Consider the following 22,472-nt stretch of genomic DNA (forward strand, 5'->3'; position numbering starts at 1 on the left):
GGTCTTATCTCAACAAGCACTTTTCTCTTACTCCCTATGAGATCATTAATAACAGAAAGCCGAACGTAAAATTTTTCCATGTGTTCGGCTCACGATGCTTCATCTTCAACTCCAAAGAACATTGTAACAAGTTTGACGTTAAAGCTGATGAAGGAATCTTTCTGGGATATTCTCTAACTTCAAAAGCTTACCGGGTCTTAAATAAGCGCTCTAGGAAGATCGAAGAAACATATTATGTGACCTTCGATGATAACTACGTTAAAAAGCTAAAGGCTACTAAAGAAACAATAAGAGAGATTTTTACTCACACTGGTCAAGTTACGGCTTCGATTGCTAATATGTTCGATCAGTTTGGGGAACTATTCGATGAACCTGAGAAAGCTACTCTCTCGGAGGCCAAGTCAGCAGATAACAAGGTTGACCGTCTGAAGCAAATTGTCGAAGAAGCAGCCAAACAAATGGGTGAAGGAGAACAAGTTCCAAACGAACCTCCTGAGCAAGGTGCTTCAGTTGAGGGGGAGAATCCATCTTCATCAAAACAACCGAGCTCACAAGTTGAGGGGGAGAATTCTATTCTAGTTCCACCCGAAAGCTCAACTGCACCCGAAAGCCCATCATCTCCCGAAAGCTTGACAACACCAGAAAGTCCAGCTACACCAGAAAGCTCATCAGTCGAGGGGTAGAATGCCGATATGTTCTACGACGACGATAGTCAATCTGAATTGGAAGAAATGGTGAATGCTGAATTGGACCAGAGATCATCCTGTATCCCAGGTAGTGGGTAATGTCTCTGAAAAGGTCCTGACCCGATCTCAACTGAAAGCAAAGCAAACATCTCTATTCTCCAAAGTAGAGTTCTGCATGTATAATTCTTTCGTCTCAAAAGTTGAACCGAAGACAGTAAATACTGCTCTTGATCACTCTGACTGGGTTCAAGCTATGCAAGATGAACTCAACGAGTTCGAAAGAAATAAGGTTTGGCGCCTCATTCCAACTCCTAAAGACGCCTCAGTGGTTGGTCTCAAATGGGTATTCAGAAATAAAATGGACAAGGAGGGAAATGTGATTCGAGACAAAGCTCGTCTCATGGTGAAAGGATACTACCAGGAGGAAGGAATTGATTATGAGGAAACTTTTGCTACGATAGCGAGGCTGGAATCTGTTCGAATATTTCTGGCCTATGCTGCACACAAGAACTTCGAGGTCTACCAAATGGACATGAAATGCGCCTTTCTAAATGGAGAACTTGAAGAAATGGTCTACGTGGAGCAACCTCCTGGATTTGTTAATGAAAAGTACCCCAATCACTGTTATATTCTGGACAAGGCAGTTTACGGTCTGAAACAAGCACCTAGAGCATGGTATGAAACGCTAACCAAGTTTTTAAAGATGTTAAAATTCAAACAAGGTTCGGTTGACCCAACCTTCTTTCGTAAGAAGGAAGGTAACCACCTTATGATTGTTCAAATCTATGTCAATGATATCATCTTTGGCTCAACGAATCCTAGCTTAACAGATGAATTCAGAAAGCTGATGGAGACTAAATTTGAAATGAGCTCAATGGGTCCGATTAACTTTTTCCTTGGTTTAAATATTAGACAGGGACCCGAAGGCATCTTTATCAACTAGGAAGCTTACACCAAGACTCTTCTTGCTAAATTTGGCATGATGGGAGACTCAAAGGTTAAAGTTCCAATGGCATTCGGCACCAAGCTCACACCATCCTTGGAAAAACCGGCAGTCGATATTACGTTATATCGCCAGATGATTGGCTCTTTGATGTACCTCACTGCTAGCAGGCCTGATATAATGTTTTCTGTGTGTTACTGTGCTAGATTTCAGGCGAATCCTCGTGAACCACATATGCTTGCAGTGAAAAACATACTCCGGTATCTGAAACGAACCACCTCTCTCAGTTTATGGTATCCATCAAACTCAGGTTTCATCGTTCAAGCCTACTCAGATGCAGACCTTGGGGATTGTGGTTTAGACAGGAAAAGCACCACTGGAGGCTGTCAATTCCTAGACGGGAAGTTGGTTAGCTGGCAATCAAAGAAATAGACATGTGTATCTATGTCTACAGCCGAAGCAGAGTACATCGCAGCTGCCTCCTGTACATCTCAAGTGATTTGGATCCAAAGCCAGCTCCGGGACTATGGACTCAATATGAAAAAGATCCCACTATATTGCGATTCAGAAAGTGCAATTAGGATCTTTCATAACCCAGTGCAACATTCCAAGACCAAGCATATAGCACTGTGGTATCACTTCATTAAAGATCATGTGGAAGATGTGAACTTCGAAATTCACTTTGTTCGAACCACTGATCAACAGGCTAACATCTTCACCAAAGCTCTTCCTGAAGCATCTTTCAATAAAATTCTACAAGGGCTAGGTATGATGGAATCAGAGTCAGTACCAAAGACTACTTCTCAAAATTAAAAGTTGGAAGCGAAATAGACCGAACGTTCGGGTTCGGGTCTTGTTCTGGTATACCAAAATGAACCGAACGCTCGGGTTCGGTCGTATTATCTGATCGTCGCTTATCACTCAAAGGTAGTTTCTTTGGTTGTAAACCTTTTGTATCATTTTCTCAAATTCATTTCACTTATTTTCAAAGTTCTTTTCTTTTTCAAACTTATTTTTTTCTCAACCGAAATACACAGAACACTCGGGTTCGGTTCCAACTTTTTTTTTAGCTGAAATAGACCGAACGCTCGGGTTCAGTTCCATATTTTTTTGTGCCTCATTTTTTTATTTATTTATTTTTTTTCATTAAATCAAAAATTCCAAAAATATTTTTTTTCTCTTATTTTCTTTTCGTGAATTCAAAAACTCCAAACAAGAATTTTATTATTTTTTCTATTATTTTGTTTTGTTTTGTGTCTTATCTTTTTATGTGTCTATTTGTGGGTAAATCATTTCACTAGTTAAGTGTCCCTAGAAGCATGTTGTTGTATGTGTCCAAAGCCTCACCTGATTCTGAATAGTAGCCTTACTGACTTGGTACCAACAAACCTTGTCTTCCCAATTAGGCTTTTATATTTATTCTAATCATGAGCTACCTAACTCTCTTCTCACATGAGATAAGAGTTTTCTGCTTGGTCCCTATTTTAACAGCAGAGGTACTTTAGTTTCTTTACACCATCTACACTACATTTCTCCATCTCATTCGCTTCATAAACGTAACCCTTGAGACTCTCAGAAATTACCACTGAGGTTTATGGTTACACAATTTCTGTGTTTATGATCTTAGCTTCGTGTCACTATGTACTAAGTGAAACCCACAATTCAATACCTACTATGCATTGACAGTGAACAATCAATTTTGGTCTAGCTATAACTAACGAATTGACGGACTTATCCATGGGGATGGAAAGTAAAATCTCTAATTTCCTTTTGAGTGATTCCTATGAAATTGTTACGTCCTATAACATTTCTTCCCTTGGAATTCAGTTTTTTTTTTTTTTTTTTTTTTTTTTTGAGATTTTACATAAACAATTTTAACTAGCCACTTAAATTATTTCAAACCTACTTGTTCAACAGACTGCATTGGTCTCACAAGTACTTCGTTCCATTTCTGTCTGATATTAAGATCATGAATTCTGAATTGAAGCGAAAGCCATCCACATTAGCCTGATTAAAAGAAGTCTTTCAGCACTTCTCAATAAGTGTCTGATCGTTATTCAACGGGAAACCACACAAACACTTTAAAGTCTCTCTTGACTTTGAAGGAAGAGATTCATGCCCGCGATCCTTTGTTTCGTGTCTTTACTGACATCACAAAATCGCTCATATGTGTTGCTTTATTTCTTTATCTTTTACACACTAAGCACGAAAATCTTTTTGATTTTCCAAAATTCTGGTTTCATTAGTTACAAGGCACAATTTTAAATGGGATTTGTAGTTATAAAGGAGTTGTGGTTAATATTGATCCACGTGGTTAATTTTGCTTTAAGCTGACGTTTAATCTAAAAGGATAAGATGCTGACTCAGGCGGGAGTCCAATCGATTTGATTTTCAAACGACGCTTGACAGCCAGGCATGCGAAGAGGAAACCGTTTCGTTTAAAAACGGCGCCTGATGGAAAGGCGTCTAAATCGGGACTGACACTCTCTCTCATGCGTAATCATCGGTGCTACCAACTGTTACGCATCAATCACTTCCGAAAAACCCTTCGTATTTTCCTCGAAGATTTGGGACAGATTCATCTCTCTCCTCTACCCACAGTATAAAAGGTAACGTAAACCATTGTTTACCTCTTTACTACACCCATATTTTCAGAGAGCAAGAAAACCTTCAAGTATTCTACTGTTCATCATCTCTCCCATCTTCTTCACAACAATGGCGGATTCATCATCAGTTCATGCCACTTCCCACATCCTGCCGATTCGTCGCCAACAGAGTTTGATCATCGATCTTACTCCTCAGGTCTATGATGCCTTCATGTTCCCGATAATCGAATGCCTCAAGTAGTCGCCAATTGCTCCTGCTCTCACCAAAGTTGAAGATGTTCCTATGGAGTTCTTATCTCATTACGACAAGGCAATCGACAGGATCTTCTTTGACGTGCTTGATCACAAGGCGTCCATCTCCAAGCAGCGGTTTTGCTCAATTTTAGGGTTTGAACCTGATTCAACTAGGGTTAACCCAGAATCGATTCCGGTGGGTCACATATTCTCAATGTTCTACAGCATGGGGTATACTGAGGTGCTGACAACAGTTACGAAGTTCAAGAAATTGTGCCTGCCTCCTCAGTGGAATGGGTTGTTTACAGTGCTGTTCAAGGGGCTGTCTAAATGCAGTGCTGGATCAGACGGTGCAAGTCGTATGTTCATCACAATTCTCTATGGGGTCTACAATGGTATTAACCTGGACTACGGGTCGGTCCTATGGCAACAACTCATTCAGAGCCTGTCTTCTACATCTCGGCATTCTGAGATTTCCTATGCTCGATTTTGGACTCTCTTTACAAAATGGGTGATGGACAAGTACCAAGTCCCCATTGTTGCTGGTTCTCCAATGTCTTCGATTGGTACTTTCCATACCACGAAGATCATTGTCTCCGATGCCTCAAAATTTCAATTCATTGGCTCTATTCCTGAGACGATGTATGGAGATGTTCCTGCCGACATCCGGATCATTCGAACCTACAAGGAGTTTCGACGCTCTGGTCCGAGAGAGCTTACTCCTGAAATGCTCAAGTCCATCCATGAAGCTGACAAGCCTGCGCCAAGGGGAAAGAAAACTAACAAAGGAAAAGACAAGCAAGTTGGTAAGGGAGAGAAAGGCCCTTCTCCCAAGAAGCGTAAAACTACACAGACTGTTCAGTCTCCTCCGCTGAAGAAGAGAAAAACTCAACCAAGGCGAAAGCTGATAATCGCTTCCTCCTCAAGTGAATCTGAGGAAGAGAATTCTCCCTATGGCGAATCTCCTCGTGGTAACACTCCACCACGATCGCCTTCTCCTGAAGTTCACTTTTCCACTTCTCCAATCTCTTCTCCACATATTACCATTCCCATTTCCATTCCCCCCATAACCTCCACCACTCAAATACCATCCACCTCCATCCTAGTACCCCCTCCCATCTTTACCGAAGCAACCACCACCACCGCAGAAGTAAGAACCAATGTATCTGATACAGGGGTTCCTACTGACGTACCCAAACCCCCACCAACTACCGAACATACAACCCAACCCGAACCTGCTACAACTACCGAGCCTCCACCCTCACCATCACGATCATCTCCTGCTCAGGCAACAGAGGATGAAGAACCATTCCTCGGTGGGGAGGATATGACATTTGATTCGGTCTATTACAGTCCGTTTCAGGTACAGAGTGACGACGATGATGATGCTCCCGTTACCAAGAGGCATCTCAAGGAGCTTCACGATAAAATTGATTCGCTCATCCCCTCCTCTTCCTCATCCCAGTCCTCCATCTCTGAAGCTGCTATTCAGAAGATTGTTGATGCTTTTTCCAAAGCTCATCAAGTCTCTCTAGACTCGGACACTGCCGCCATTGATGCCTCAACGAAAGCAAGTGAGGCAGCGACCGAAAAAGTCGATAAACTATTCACTGATGCTTCTTCTTTGTTACAATCTTTACAGGAATCTGTTGAGGCCACCAAAACGCAGCTGGAACCCATTGTCAACCAGCTGGCTACCTCAGTTGCATCAGAACTGAAGTCGTTTGTTTCTCTTCGTCAAACTCTCTTAGACGACAACTCAGCGTTTAAGGCGGCGCTTGAGGAGCGACTGACCAAGCTCCAAGAGGATCTTGCTGCTGAAAATTCCCTCATGGACGCTCTTTCCAGAAAAACCACCGCTATGAAGGTCAAGAGTCTTCAACTCTCCAATTCTCAAAAGGAGATCGAGTCTCTTCGATCTGAAAGAGAGGTGATTTCATCGTGTGTTTCGGATGTCCACGCATCCATTTCAAACATCTTGGACGCACATGACCCAATACTAAAATATTCTGTGAGGCGTACTCTTGCAAAAAAACTTGCTCCTGCCCTTTCTCTCCTGAGCAAGATTGAAGGGCTCCTTGATTTCGTGTCCATTCCGAAACAAGGGGGAGAAAAAGAAAATGTGTCTCAATCGCCTCCTACTTCAACAGCAACCAAAACAACCGAACCTCCTCCTACAGGTCAAGCCTCAGGTTCGGGTGTTAAAGACAAGGGCAAGAAAATTGTTGAGGAGAGCGATGATGAAGATAAGGAGACCATTGTCGACCTTCTGAAGAAGCGTGGTCGAGATAAAGATGCTGACATCAGCGCTCGTGTAGCTAGAGAGGCTCAAGAAGCTGAAAGAAGACAGAAAGAAGCTCACGACCTTCTCGAGAGCAGGAAAACTCTTTTTCCTCCTTGGACTCTTGAGAAGTTGCTAAAAGAAGCCATAGAAACTCCAAGCATCTTGTGGCTAGAACCGGTGATCTCTCTTGATCGTGATAATACTGTCGATTCTCAGTTCGACATGCCACTGACCCGAAAGGCGTTTGTATTCCATGCCTTTGACAACATCGCTGAGTTCCCTCATCCTCGTCCAAAGGTTGACAGAGACTTAGTCGAATTCTATCTGAGGGCCGCTCAACCACAGTACCAAACATGGAGCACTCAGAAGATTGTCAATGTTCGGGTTCTAAAGTCGTATAAGGAAGGAAACTTCACCAACGTTCGGTTTAAGGTACTGAGAGGATCTGCCAAGACCGAACATGCCATCTCACTTGCTGATCTTCCCAACTTGAATCCACACGACTGGATCATCTTGCACAACATCCTTCTTACTAATGAAGCAGAATATGGTCCGATCATCGACCACTTCAAGAGGATGCTTGTTTGTTACATTATGGAAGTCGCCAAGATGGATCAGGAGATAGCGAATGTATTCAAGAAAAAGCCTAGCATATCTCCTTTTGGCTAATCAAGTGACCTAAACATGATGTAGATGGGAAAGATAGACCCGAAGAGAAACTCCGTTATGTTTACCAGAAACGAAGGCCAAAAATGCCTGTTCGCTTTGGCAGACAAGCATCTCTATACCACTGCATGTTTGGAACACGTATTACGGATCATTCATCGGTGCAAGCAGAATTCGGCGGATGACAAGCAGTACTTTGATGAAATGATTCAATGGTACATTCGCTTCAGACAGACTATTCTCGCACTTATCTCTCGTCTGTTTGATACAACCAAGAAGGTTCCAGCAGCTGGTCCAAGCAAGAAGAAATTATAGTCTCGCTCCAAATTGATGCAAAGGGGGAGATTGTTAGGTCCAGTTTAGTGTTGCGTCTTTTGTGCTCGTTAGCTAGTCCATGTTTTGTCTCCGATATGGGCCTGTCCATCCGTGAGTTTTGTTTAGGGTTTATTATATATAGATGCTTGCATGCATTCTTAACGTAAGATTGAGATAGATTTGATAGCGTACAAGTTCTTATCTTTTGTAACCCTAGAATCCTCTACATCAGAAGTTCTTTATCGAGCTCTGCTGAGGATTGAGTTAATCAAATCATTCGACACATTCAGTGTTGGGTTTTGAGCATTCTAACACTCCTAAGTGTACATGCAACCCTAAATACCTTGGATCTATGTTTTCTTTATTATACATGCAAATAAGAACTTCCAAGTTATTATCCTAATCTAGCATACAAAACAATGAGTGTAACAAGATAGAATACATACCTCTTTGATGTAGAAAGTCTTCATGAAGCTTGACTGCCTAGTGCCCCAAGTGTGACACCTCAAATGGTTCACACTACACCAAATACACTTGGAATAACTTGAGAGAATTCTACACTTCATGAAAATCGGCTAGCCCTTTCTTGTCTCACTAGTGGCCGATTTTTGTCAAGAATAAGATCTTTATATAGTGTTACAATTAGGGTAAACCCTAATAGTCATGACTTTTCATTTCCTTGGATCCATGGGTTCAAATACACCATGGAGCATCCATGGTGCATCCTATGGGTTCTAGCCCAACTTGATTATCCATGGAGGATTAGCCCACTATACAAGTATGGATGTTTACACAATCAACCAATATATTTAATTAGTCTTCTTTTGATCACTTAATTAATCCTAGATTAATTCTTGATCAATACTAATTAAATAATCTTATTATTCTTATTATTAATATACTAGAACTTATAATATATTAATAACCATAAGTGTCTTATTTCTCTCATTATAGTCTATCGAAGTGCATATGCCATGCAACCCAAATGGACCATGCCGGGTCGGATCAAGTCTTACCAATTATAGTTATGGACTTAGACATTAATCCAACAGTCTCCCACTTGGATAAGTCTAAAACTAATATTGCGTATGACTTCAGGAACCAACTGACAATCGTAGCTCTCAAAAGCTTCTGTCGAACTCTGACCTTGTAGATGAACTCTGACCTTTGTCAGTGACTTGTCCATTAGATAAGGGATCATATATTCCTCCATTCTAGATATCATATGGACTGAGACATGGATTATAATCATTCTCTCTGTCCATTTGTTGTTTCCCGATTTTTGATTTATGATGACTGACTAATTAAACAAATCAAATCAGTCCTGGCCCGGCCGAGCACTTCCGTTTATCATCATCTAATCATCGAGGGGCCCACAGATATCGCTTTTATCCCGAAGGTAAAAGGAATGGATAAACTTCGACTCATATGGCTTGTTCTGCTACTTGTTGAATCATAAACAAAGACACGTTTTATAGCACCGAGTTACGAAATGCGTTTTTGTGCAATCAATGTACTATCAACTCATAGTAACAACTCATATCTCTAGGTTTGAAGAATATAAGATATTATCATCTCATGATCACTCGTGATAAAATCCATGAAGTGATTCCAATGAGCGCGGGTTGAATCCAATACTCAGAACTTATGAGCACTCATGAGTGTTGTAGCCCTTTGTCCAACACCTTAGACCTCTACAAGCCAACCCATGACAATCTTAATTCATATCTACTTCCAACATATGACCGACTGTGGATGGTTTGAATAACTTAGTCATTCCAGAAGAATAACCTAGTTTATTTTGGAAGTCAAAACATGCAAAATGAAACACAATAATAATTGAATCCAATATGGTATCAAAACCTATGAACATAAATAAAACACCTTTTATTTATCACCATATGATTACACATTATTCATTGTATACTGTTTCAGCTATCAACTTTATTCTTGAATTTAAAACAATAGTTGTCCCATGGTCCAAGCATGTACACTATGTTTTCTAAATACTAGTCATACCACACACCAAGTATGCATACTATGTTTGTCTATGATCTTCGCTTTATGAACTAGATCAATTGAACATAACTCCAATTATCCTCTTTTCAGAGTCCCAAATCCTTACTGCAAATGCAAGAATTGCAAATTCATTTCATTTACTGAAATCTGTTAGATTCTAAACTTATATGCATTGATCCTCTTGTAATGATTATGCACAAAGTCAGAAAGACTTGACAACAATCATTACAGAGTATTCCAAACGAGATCAGCTCCTTGAGAACATCCTTCTTGCATTAAGTTTCCTAATCTTAAACAGATTGAAAATTCTAACTTTGAAACATTTCCAGATTCCATTTTGTCTATCACTTCTGAACAAGAGTTGCCTCATTACAGACTATGTCAATATGGTCCTTCCAGAATTATCACTATACTTCAAACTGTCCTTGAGCAACCAATCTTTGGTAAACCTTAGATTGTCCTCGACAATTGTTTAATCCTTTTAGTCATGTCCAGTTCTAAACCTTTTCCCTTCTTAATGCCCCAGGCATTTGGAAAATTTTAGAAAGGATGAATATAGCACAAGTAATCGATCCTATATCCGAAGCATATGGGACTCGATTCATGATGTCTCACATAAAGACTAAACCAGTCTTTTGCTATAACATTTCCATTTCAATTTGCCAAGTTCTCAAAATTCAGTTTATGAAAAGGGATGTCGTAATCATAATCGAATTTTAGAACGCAAATAATGGACTCATATACAAAATTTCCTTATGTTGAGCCATTCCAACATGAAATTCATATATATCCTTGACGAAATGATTAAAACCTCACGATCTAAGCTTATAGATTACAGACTGAAGTATAATTTCCTCTCCCTTAATTATAGCAAAACAACTTTTCCCAATTGAAACCTTTTGTTTTCTATAATTAACATTGCTAACTTGCAATACTTATCATAATTATCATGCTCCCACTAACTTGATGATTATTAGCATAACACTTATGCTCCCACTAGCTTTGACATGTACTCAGAAATCAGCTGACTTTCTTACCAAAGTTCAAATTTATGATACTAGATTGTTTTGATAAAACTTTATCAAAATCATACACATTCCCTTAGATAGCACACTTGTGTGTCTAAACAATTATGAAGAGGGATGCCGTAATCATAATGGTTAGAGCTTTTTGCCACTTCTCACAAGTCTAGGTTAGTGTGCCGGTAAACCACACACGCTCCACTAACGACTTTGAGAATGCAAATATCACAATTGCTATCTAGCTAAAATCTACTTAGTGAAAGTGTTTCCTCACCATCATTTTCATGAATCGGAGAGAAACCTTATGACACTTAGATTTAATGGTGTATGTGTTCTTATCCATGTGAATTGTCAAAACCATAGACACAAGACAAGGATAATGACAAATCCACACTCATATGGATTGAACTCAATCTTAATTTCTTGCCACCTGGCAGCTCAAGGGCCTGCCATTTCTTCCAAGTTGTTGTGCAACACATTGAGAACTCTAAGAACTCATATGCAAAGCGAACTTTAACTAGAATGGGCACAGAATATGTCAACACGATAGGTTATAAACCTCAAGTCGTGTGCTAGTGAAGAACTTCAGGTTTTATTCTTGATTAGTTCTTGAGACTTTCAAGACCTTCAAGACTCACACTGTCCTCTTAACATATAAGACTTTCTTGTCAGATATTCAAGAGATAGTGTGGGTTCTTATCAAGACAACCACTTCACACAATTGGCCTAAGTTGGTCATTGTTTTATCCAAAACATCACAACTTACCAATTTCAAATGTACAAGAGTAGAAAACATTTACTCTTACATTTGACAAGTGTTTTAAACCTTCTTTAAGACATGTCACTTAAGTTACAATCTTAGAGTATAACTCTAAGAATTGTTTTGGAACGAAGTATGACTCATCTTCTTGATTTAACCATTTCAACAATTCAAGTTCCTCTTCTTAGTCATAAGAATGCACTAAGATTTTCCTTAGAGAACTAATTTTGATATGGTTTCTTAATCATTAAGATGATCACAAAACTGATACTAAAGTACTCTCCCATCTTTTCAGATTTGAGAAACTTTTATCCTTCTGCCTAAGTTGATTCTTCTTATTCGCTCTGCCTTACATTGGAACCTTTTCCAATGTCTCAGAGTTACACTTAAGCTTGTAAGTATAATCATATTTACTGAGCTTTTGTAAATTATGACGAATAATCTTATCGATCTTTTGTGGTGGACTTGACCAGTGCACAAGAATGTGTACTCGATCCCTTAGTCATTTACTTGATTCACACATCCATGTGAAAAGTAATTCATCTAAATTTTCCAATACTTGAAAGTTCTCATCCATCATGCTATACAACTTGCATGATTCCTAGTTTCTATCCAATTGAAACTTGGGTGATGAGAATCTTTCCTTATTTGGTAAATTTAGACATTACCACAAATGAAAGAATCAATTTCATATTTTCCACTCTTGCTATGAATGGAATCTTATAAGCAATAATTTTTCCTCAAATGCCATTGTAAGGATATTTTAAAATAAATAAAATCAAAAAATTTCTTTTATTTTAAAACTTTGCGGAAAAACTTATCCTTACAATCCATATGAAAACTTGTTGTTATCTATTCCTAAGCAATATCTCATAACTCCTAAGAAGTAGCTCAAGAATCCGATCTTCAAGCTACGCGATAGAAATCCATCTACGCGATCGGATTCAGCATATTCTTTCTTTAAGTTTCTTTACTTTTCTTTGATTCTTAAAACATCAACATGTGACCAGTCACATCATGTATCAAGAATCTCAGATTAGAAGCTTAGCAGAGTTAGATAGTGGACTTTACCTGAAGTAGAGTCAAACTTATTGACTTCAACATCCTTAGATAAATTTGGCAGATTCGTAACCAATGTCCCTTCCTTTGGCGATATAAACATATGGACCCTTTGATAATGGTACACGGGACTATCACAGACTTAGCTTTTCTCTTTACCATTTGGTCAACCGAGTTGACTATGGCCGATCCCTTTCCATTGGGAAGAGAATACTTTTCTGGATTTCCTGTGCCACTATTGTCAATGTCCATCAAGTTTTAAGGAAGTTGATCTTAACAAATAGATAAGATCATTAAGGGTCTTGTCATAGTCTGTTTCATAGGTGTCCCAAAGGAACTCACTATGTGACTTAGAAAGTGATTGAACCACCAACTTTCTCAAGACTTTAACACCCAACTCTCCCGGCTTGTCAATATGTGACGACATATCCAAGATGTGACCACACCTAGACCTTGCCTTGCTAATAGGGCTTGAGTGACCTTAAACTTTTCAAGAACTTGTGGGTTACGGAGAATAATTAGAGGAGGTGGAAGAAGAATGATTTCCATGGGACATCATCTTCATTTAGGAAAGCTCGTTACAAGAGATTTGGGAAGATCATAGATGTCTAAACCAGACATGTTTTGGGAGATATTCAAGATAGTTGATCTAAAGTCCTTAATATGACACCCAATATGAAATATTAAGACTAGGACCCAACAAACTATTTTACAACTTAGAAGAGGGATGTCGTAATCCAAGCTATAAAATATTTGAAGGTAGGTGAATGACGATTCACCAATTTCCACCATGAAAAACGAAATAATAATTAGGTTTTTTTAATTGCTTTTGAAACTCCTAGATCTTTGAGATTCATTGAGCTGTTCAATGGCATGTTTCAATCTCAAGTGTGACCTTCAGGTTTTGTGACTGGGATGCCGAGGATCACAAAACAAGGTGTGAAGTAACCATGCAAATTACTTGGTACCCTTAAGTGTTTACCCCTCAATCGATGTGCCGGTTAACCACACACGCTCCATCGATACTATGATAAACATTAAGTTACCCTTTGCCTACCTAGTTAAATACGAGTTAGTGTGCCGGTTAACCACACACGCTCCACTAACCGACTTAAACAAAGTGCAAAGTGTAATTTCATGGATTAGCACCTTATTCACATTTTCCTAAGTAACTAAGATTGGGTATTATTAAGAGTTTAGTTACTTAGTATTTATCATTAATACTTTTAATGAAGGGAGAATTCTAGTCCTGTCAAACCCGTTTGGCTAACGACCCTCCACCAGTCAAGCAAGCGGTGGGTGAGAGTGGACACCCATTAAGTTGCCATTTTATAGGCAACAACCTTATACCCACCTTATAGACCGGCTTGGTGAATGAGGCGTACTAGCGGTAAGACTGACTTTACTCTTATACATATATATTATTAACTTATAATATTATAAAGTATAAGGGTTGAATTTGAACTTTTAAAATTCTAAGGGCTAACTTGGAATTAAAGTATTCATAAGAGAAAACTTTACAAATTCCAAAACTTGAGGGCAAGTTTTGAAACTATTCAAAACTAATTAGTTTCATAACTTATGTGTTTAAAGTAGTTTTAATCCAAAAACTCTTCAAGTTCCATAACTTGAGGACAAGTTATGGAAGACTTTAAACTAATAAAAGAATTAACTTTTTCCTTTATTTTATAACTTATGGAATTAATTAAGGTTACACTTTTTTTTTATTATTTAATGAAGAGACTCTTGGTCCTCTATAACTTGAGGACAAGTTATGAAGTCATAAACCCATTTAATTAGAACTAGACTCTTCATTTTTGTAACCTTTGCCAACTATTACGAGTTTTATGAAACTAAAATGTGACTTTTCATATAACTTGATGACAAGTTACAAAAACACATTTTAGAATAAACTCTTAGATTAATTTGGATTGAAAACAACTATTTCACTCAACTTTTCTATGAATCTAAGCAACTCATAAGAACAAGATAATTCAAATCAAACTTTTTCGTGTAATTAGTCTAAACCTTAAACTAATACAAAGCATGAATCTATTGACAATTATCTTTGAAATTGGATTAGCATGAACATTACCACATCAAAAACAAGTTTATAAGTTCAAAAACAACTTAGGGTAATGTTCCTAGTCCATTTCTAGGCAAAAAATTCGAATTTATGATGTCTGGGGGTCCAACTCGTCGAGTGCACGAACCAACTCGGCGAGTTGGATGCTTTTTGCCTTGGACTCGGCGAGTCTGCTTGGCAGACAGCATTTAAACTCGATTTTCCAGCTTCTTTTGCAAGTATAACAAGAAAACAAGCCTAGTCTCTGGTACCACTGTTGGGTTTTGAGCATTCTAACACTCCTAAGTGTACATGCAACCCTAAATACCTTGGATCTATGTTTTCTCTATTATACATGCAAATAAGAACTTCCAAGGTATTATCCTAATCTAGCATACAAAACAATGAGTGTAACAAGATAGAATACATACCTCTTTGATGTAGAAAGTCTTCATGAAGCTTGAGTGCCTAGTGCTCCAAGTGTGACACCTCAAATGGTTCACACCACACCAAATACACTTGGAATAACTTGAGAGAATTCTACACTTCATGAAAATCGGCTAGCCCTTTCTTGTCTCACTAGTGGCCGATTTTTGTTAAGAATAAGATCTTTATATAGTGTTACAATTTGGGTAAACCCTAATTGTCATGACTTTCCATTTCCTTGGATCCATGGGTTCAAATACACCATGGAGCATCCATGGTGCATCCAATGGGTTTTAGCCCAACTTGATTATCCATGGAGCATTAGCCCACTATACAAGTATGGATGATTTACACAATCAACCCATATATTTAATTAGTCTTCTTTTGATCACTTAATTAATCCTAGATTAATTCTTGATCAATACTAATTAAGTAATCTTATTATTCTTATTATTAATATACTAGAACTTATAATATATTAATAACCATAAGTGTCTTATTTCTCTCATTATAGTCTATCTAAGTGCATGATGCCATGCAATCTAAATGGACCATGCCGGGTCGGGTCAAGTCTTACCAATTATAGTTATGGACTTAGACATTAATCCAACATTAAGATCCATACTTGTGTTTTTGTTTAACTGTTATTGCTTTCTTTATTCGCCTGATTTAAAGATCTAATCGATCAAAGAGTTTTCGAACTCATCACAGTTGCTCCTAGCTTATGGACTATCTTGATGTACCTCATCCTTAAAGTTCTGTCCACCAAATATGGTGGTACAGACACCATGAAAAGGGATTGGTTGTGCGTGGTATACAACATCTTTATTGGTAAAGCAACCGTCATTGGTCTTCTAGAGGTATTATGACAAGACTTCGGAAAATTTTCCGTCAAGAGGAAACCGAATGAAATCTCAAGATCAATATTTCGGGCTCTAACACTGAAAAAAATCTACTCTAAAAGACGTGAAGCCATACCACTCAATTAAAACATCCGAGAGGTATACTGTTCGTTTAAAACCATTAAAACTTACAGGTTACCGAGTTAATCTTCTTTCGGACCTGTTAGACGATTACATAAACATATGTTGGCCACTATTCCATCCAACTCACCACATCTCAAACAACATCATGAGATCTCGGTTGTTTTTGTCCCAACACAACCTGCCCTAATCTTAGATGATACAACCTCGGATGAGAACTAATGAACCACCTATGGAGGACGCATTAAGCATATTGCCAAACGAAAGGCATCCCCTTCAAATTCCAAGCCAAAAAGAGAACCAAAGCTGTTGAATCCTCTCAAAAGAATCCTCTCAAAAGGATTCACAGGTCATAGCTTACCCGTCCCAACCACTACTTCGAAGTACCCTTCGGAGTTTCAAAATCAGATGCACACACACACACATGGGGAGCCTGCTTATAATCTACTCACACCTTCTCAAAAAGATGTTGCTGGTATTGAACAAAGTCCCTTGAACCCCCTGGGCTACACTCATGATTCATCTTTGATACCCATCTATTTTCTACACATGCACAATCAGGGGACCCTACCTCTGATTCTAAGCTTTCCGAAGCTAGAGTAGTCCCTCCTACTTTGAAAGCTACAACCGGTCTAATACCTGGTTCAAGTAAAGTACAATCAATTATTTTTGACAAAGATTGGTCAGATTTTGTAGACAGCGGTCATACGAGGCATTCGAAGCTCACCGGTGAACAAGTTGAATACACGCTCGTTTCCATGGGTTAATGAGCTCTCCGAAATGATATTTCATTTAACTTTCCATCGATCGTGTAGACATATTAAAAGATCTAACTTTCATGAATTCCTTAAACTATACTACGACAGAAGACGTTCCAACTCCAGACAACATACTAAATGATTATCCTTGGAATGTTGGTACTACAGCAGGAGATGTACCAGATTCTACTAACACTTTTGATAAACCTTCAATGTTTGTCAGTACAGAAGATTGTAAGCTTGATGTCAAAGATGATCTTTCTAATGAGATCATGTTTGAAGATAAAAATACTATAGTTGGTTCTATTCTGATTCCCACTAAATTCAATCATCTTCAAAAACCTTTTTCCTCAAAACCATGTTTTCATTTCGATCTCTCCACATCCTCTAAGGATTTTGAAGAAGAAAATCTCGATGCAAAGAAGCACTTCCTCTCCTCCTCCTAAAGGTACATTGGAAGGTGATCATGATAACAAATTCCAGGAAAACTAAGTTGATGATTCCAAGATTACAAAACCAAATGGTGATGACAATCAAGATGATAAGAAATCAAAAGGTTCCACTTTGGACACAAGATCCTCCGATGAAAACATAGCAGATCCTTTTGCCTTGTTGGAACTGCAAGACAGTATTAACACAACAAATTCCAAAGTTGATAATGTTGATCTGCAGCTCGCCGGCCTTGACACCAAACTTTACCAGAAAGTCAAATGTCTTGATTCCAAGATTGAACTCATCCTTAAGTCTCTTTCTAAGATCAAAAAAACTGCTCCCTCAAAACTAGACCAAGCCAATTAGTTAGATCAACTTACCTCGATTTTCCTCAGTCAAACTCTTGAAGATGCCAAAGCTTGCTACAAGGAAAACATGAATTCTCACATCTCCACTGTCACCATAATGCTTAAAGTTCATGATAACATGCTTTCTGCCACTAGGACCCTGATCAAGCAAACTTATGTCCGACATGAAAAACCAATTCAGAGGTTGAGAAATAAATTTTTCAGAAAGACACGATGAACATGGTTATGGAGGAAGTGCCCATTAAGGTTATTCATGAAACTCAACATCACCTATTGTGAACTACAAGTTCGATGAAAGGCTTCACATACTTGATGAAACATTTGATCCTCTCAAATCTCAAGCTCCTACTGCTGACATATATGATTTTCTTTTTATGAAAATCAACATCTACTTTTAAAAATTCTTTGAAATATTAACTGAGCTTAATACCAATCAAATGCTTACATCGAAAATTGGGCCATCCAATGAAAGAGGGGGAGAACAAGAAAAAAAGCATGTTTAATGGAAACAAATATCGGATTATATGCGCCAACATGAATCAACTGATGAAGAAATCCTGGAAAAAGAAACTATTAAATATCTTGAAGTTGATGATGATGAAAAAGATTTAGTGGAAGATGTGATTATGGGACTACAAGCTATCAAGGAACCTCTTACCAAAGTTCATTCTGAAGCAGAGAAGATTAAATGGTCCTCAGTTTTTTGGCCGTCATCTTTATAAGAAACTTTTCAAAGGAGCTGAGACATGGCTGAGGTAAAAACCAAGCTAACAATTGATTCCTTTTGAGCCACTCAGTCGATGCTTCCTCCAACTCCTGCTCCTAGGATTGTTCAGATACATGAAAGTTCTCCCACCAGGAAACCTGATGAGATTTCTAAAGAGCCTCTAATTCCTCTTTAACCCGAGCTATCTGTTACTCAATCTAGTCATCAAATAATCTCTTCCAACTCTTTAAAAGGTGACAATACCCAATACATAGGAAAAAAGATTGCTACAGGTTCGGACAACCTAGTGAAGTTGTGTAAAAAGTCTGAGGGCTGGTCAAATGAACAAATTCAAAAAGCATTAGAAGAAAGCATCCAGATTCAAGCTCTCAAAGATAATCCAAATCCGAAGCTTGGCATTTCTCCTCTCTTCGATGATTGAATTATTTGTGACATACATTTTCTACCCTTCATGTATTTTTATCTTCCAACTCATGATGCTAATCAACCGGACTTGCCAATCTCTCCTCATGGATGCTACCATATCTCGTTTGCGCCTTTGTATCCAACCAATGATCCTCAAACCATCATTCGAACTGAGCATGTAAGATTAAGAACCTTTTATTCCACCAATGCACGATCCCAAAAAGGAAGTGTAGTTTTGAAAAATAATTACCAAGATCATTGGATACAATAATAAGGTTCAAAGGAGGTTCAATCTCAACTGTCTTCTGCATAGATACTTCATTTCTCGGAACAGAGATACCAACATCACCATCAACGATGCAAAATTTCCATCGATGAATCCTAATGGTATTCTCACTTTAGTTGTTCATTTATGAGATCGTCAAACCAATGAATCAAGCATTAGATCTTACAATGCTGCAATTAACTTCTACATTGCTGAATTTTGTAGATCCGATGTCGAGTTTGCTTATCTCTTTGGAACAGAGAATCTCGTAACTCAAAATCACCATTGAGCTTCCTAAAGCCCAGATCTTAGCAGAATGACCAATTGAAGAACCAGAACTTGGTTTAGTCTACCTCATGAAGAAGACCAATCAAAAAGAGTTTTTTTGAGTGCTTGACAAACATCTCATTCCTACCAAGATCCTTCAAAAGTTCATCTCTAATAATGCTAAGAGTGGTTCATCTGAACATATCAAGAAGAAATTCATTGAGCATCTCAAATGGTACATCGATGTCAGAAGCTGGCTCTAAAGTGCTTATCTATTTGTGCTTGATGAAGCTAAGTGATGAATTAAATGATTGCTAAAATCAATTGTGAACGAGTACAATCATGTTGTCAATTATCTTAACTACAAGAACACTATTTTCGATCTTCACTCGTTCAAAGGCTTTGTGAAGAAGCCTGATAGGGAAATTAAGGTTAGGTATTTTGGTGGGAGGAACAACGATGGGATGGCGGGAGATGAACTCGATCATGATTCTCATAGATTATCATAATTTATGGGGTTGAGAGAAGAAAACTAGGATGTTTCTCTAAGAATGGTTTTAGTGGAGGAAGACGAAGTAGAGTACGGAAGAAATAGTTTTGGAAAAGCTTTAAAGACCAGAGTACGGAAGAAACTGTTATAAGAAGAAGATAGCCAAAGAAAAAAGTAGGAATATTTAGGATTAAAAATACTTATATAGGTTGGAAGTTTCATGTCGGGTCGAAGAATGAAATTGTGACACTCGAAAACTGAAATGGGTTGCATTTAATATCCTGCCAAAAAGGCTTCCTAAGTGACAGTTGAGAAAGAAAAGATGGGACTTTTTTTTCAAAAAGGGAAACCATCGATTTAGTTTAGAAAACACTCACTACTTTATTGAAAAGTATGCCAAAGCATGTTTATTGAGAATTAAGAGGATAATCACAAAGAAAATCATCGTTAAGATATTCATGAAAAATGTTTCAGAATAAAAGTTGTAATGATAACTTGACGAGAATCTCATAATGATCAAATTCCGAGATGGAATGTCATAAACAACATTTTGAGTTTGTAATAGTAGTTCAGATGCGAAAGATTTACAAACCTCGGATGCTGCTAAAGATATACTTTGGTATCAAGTTCACCGTTGAGATAAACGCTTTTGACGTCCGTTTGGTAAACTTTAAATCCTTTATGATCAGCATAAGCGAGAAATATTCAGATAGCTTCACGACGAGCCATAGGAGCAAATATCTCATCATAGTCGAGTACTTTGATCTGATTAAATCCTTTTGCTACCAATCTCGCTTTGTCATAGTCCAGTCCTTTGATATGAGGAGGGAAAAGAGTCCAAAATTTATTTTCGTCAAAGTTTGCTAGCTATTCTTGCATGGTTGTAATCCAATTAGAATGTTCTAATGCTTATTTGATGGATTTAGGTTCAACCATTGATATAAATTCCGAAAGTGAAACTAAATTTTAATGTTAGCAGTAGAGCGAGTTTGAACTCCAGTGTTGAGATTTCCAATAACTTGATTTGGAGTATGATATTTATCCATATATGAAATCTTGGAAGTTCTTGTGCGGTGGATGATCGGATATCATTAATGGGGTTATGTTGTTCCACCTGAACAATTTGAATTTGAGGGTAGTGCTCCCCCTTAACTTATGAACCAAATATATCAACGTCATCATCGTTTGGAAAATCAAAGAATTTGGCATCAAATTCATTGTCGTTCATAATAGGATCAAATTCAGTGAATTGATCTGCTGCATCTTGAAATTCATCGACATTTGATTCAACGGTTGGAAGACTATTCTCCCCCTCAACCGGAGAAGGTTGAAATGGATTGGAATCAAATAGAGAAAGTTTGAGTTCGGACCAGAGACATTTTAAGAAACTGAAGCGTTGGTTGAGGAAGGTCTTGATCAAGATTCTGAATTAAGAGCAGTCTCTGTAAGTCCAAACAGAATTTTGAAATCAAATTCATAGATAATTTGATGATTTGGACACCTAGGAGGTGGAGCTTCAGACTCCCTAATATGTGTTGTAACATGAGTAGACTTGGAGGAGTATCCCAGAAAGATGGCTTCATCCGAACAAAATTATCATTAAAAGTGATATAAAAACTTTCTTTAATTACACAACTTCTAAGATCCAAAACTCTATAAGCTTTACACTTGGTGGAGTATCCCAGAAAGATGGCTTCATCGAATTTTGGTTGAAACTTGGTGAGTTGATCACGTTTTTTTTTTATAAATCATCTACATCTAAAAACGTGTAAGAATGAGATACTCGGATTTTGACAATTCATTGCTCCGTACGGTGTCTTGTAGAGACAACGATTGATGATGCTTTCATTTTTAATTGAAGTAAGTAGTGAGATGGCTTCGACCCAATAATGGAAAGGAAGGTTTCAATAGTTCTGCATCGATCGAGTGGCTTCAACAAGAGTTTGATGGAGTGTTGGGAGTAGACAAATTGTGATAGAGGCCTTTCTTTGTGTGAAACTACTCAATGGTGGCATTTGTGAACTCATATCCATTGCCACTTCAGATTCTTCTTACAGGAAGTTTAACAAGAAACTTAATTGATTCTATGAAATTTATGAGTTTAGAGGTTGTTTCATACTTTAACCTTACGAAAAAAAGCCAATTGAACCTTGTGTAGTCATCAAGAATCACAAGAATATACTGCCACACCACCAAACCGGAATGGCGGAAATGTTAGGGGGTGGATGACTTCATATTAAGTATCACAACAATTGAATAATAGAAATCAAAGTACAACAACTATGTATTGATAAAATGAAAGTTTTACATTTGTGTTCAAAATCATTATATACATGATAACAAAATGTATATCAAAAGTGAAATCTGTTATTTGCCTGAGAATACAAGTGGTTTTGAAAAGGTGTCAACAATTAAGTAGGTGAGTTCTTAACCATGTTTGTAACTGAAATCTATTGTTTATCTCTTAAAAATGTTAGTGCGTTTTCCCAGCAAATCTTATATTTTCTATTGTAATATGTTGTACGCAAAACATGTAATTGTTATTGTACTCTGAAATACTATAACATAGTTTTAATTCACATAAAACCATGAAAAGTATGTTCTCTCTGCACTGGAAAAGTATTATGTGTTTGTACTTGTATGAACATAGTGAAATTGTAACTATCTGGATTTACCAGAAGTACACGTAAAA

Source organism: Lactuca serriola, chromosome 3 (assembly GCF_051521515.1).
Source record: "Lactuca serriola cultivar US96UC23 chromosome 3, Lser_US96UC23_V15, whole genome shotgun sequence".
In the NCBI taxonomy this organism is placed as follows: Eukaryota; Viridiplantae; Streptophyta; class Magnoliopsida; order Asterales; family Asteraceae; genus Lactuca; species Lactuca serriola.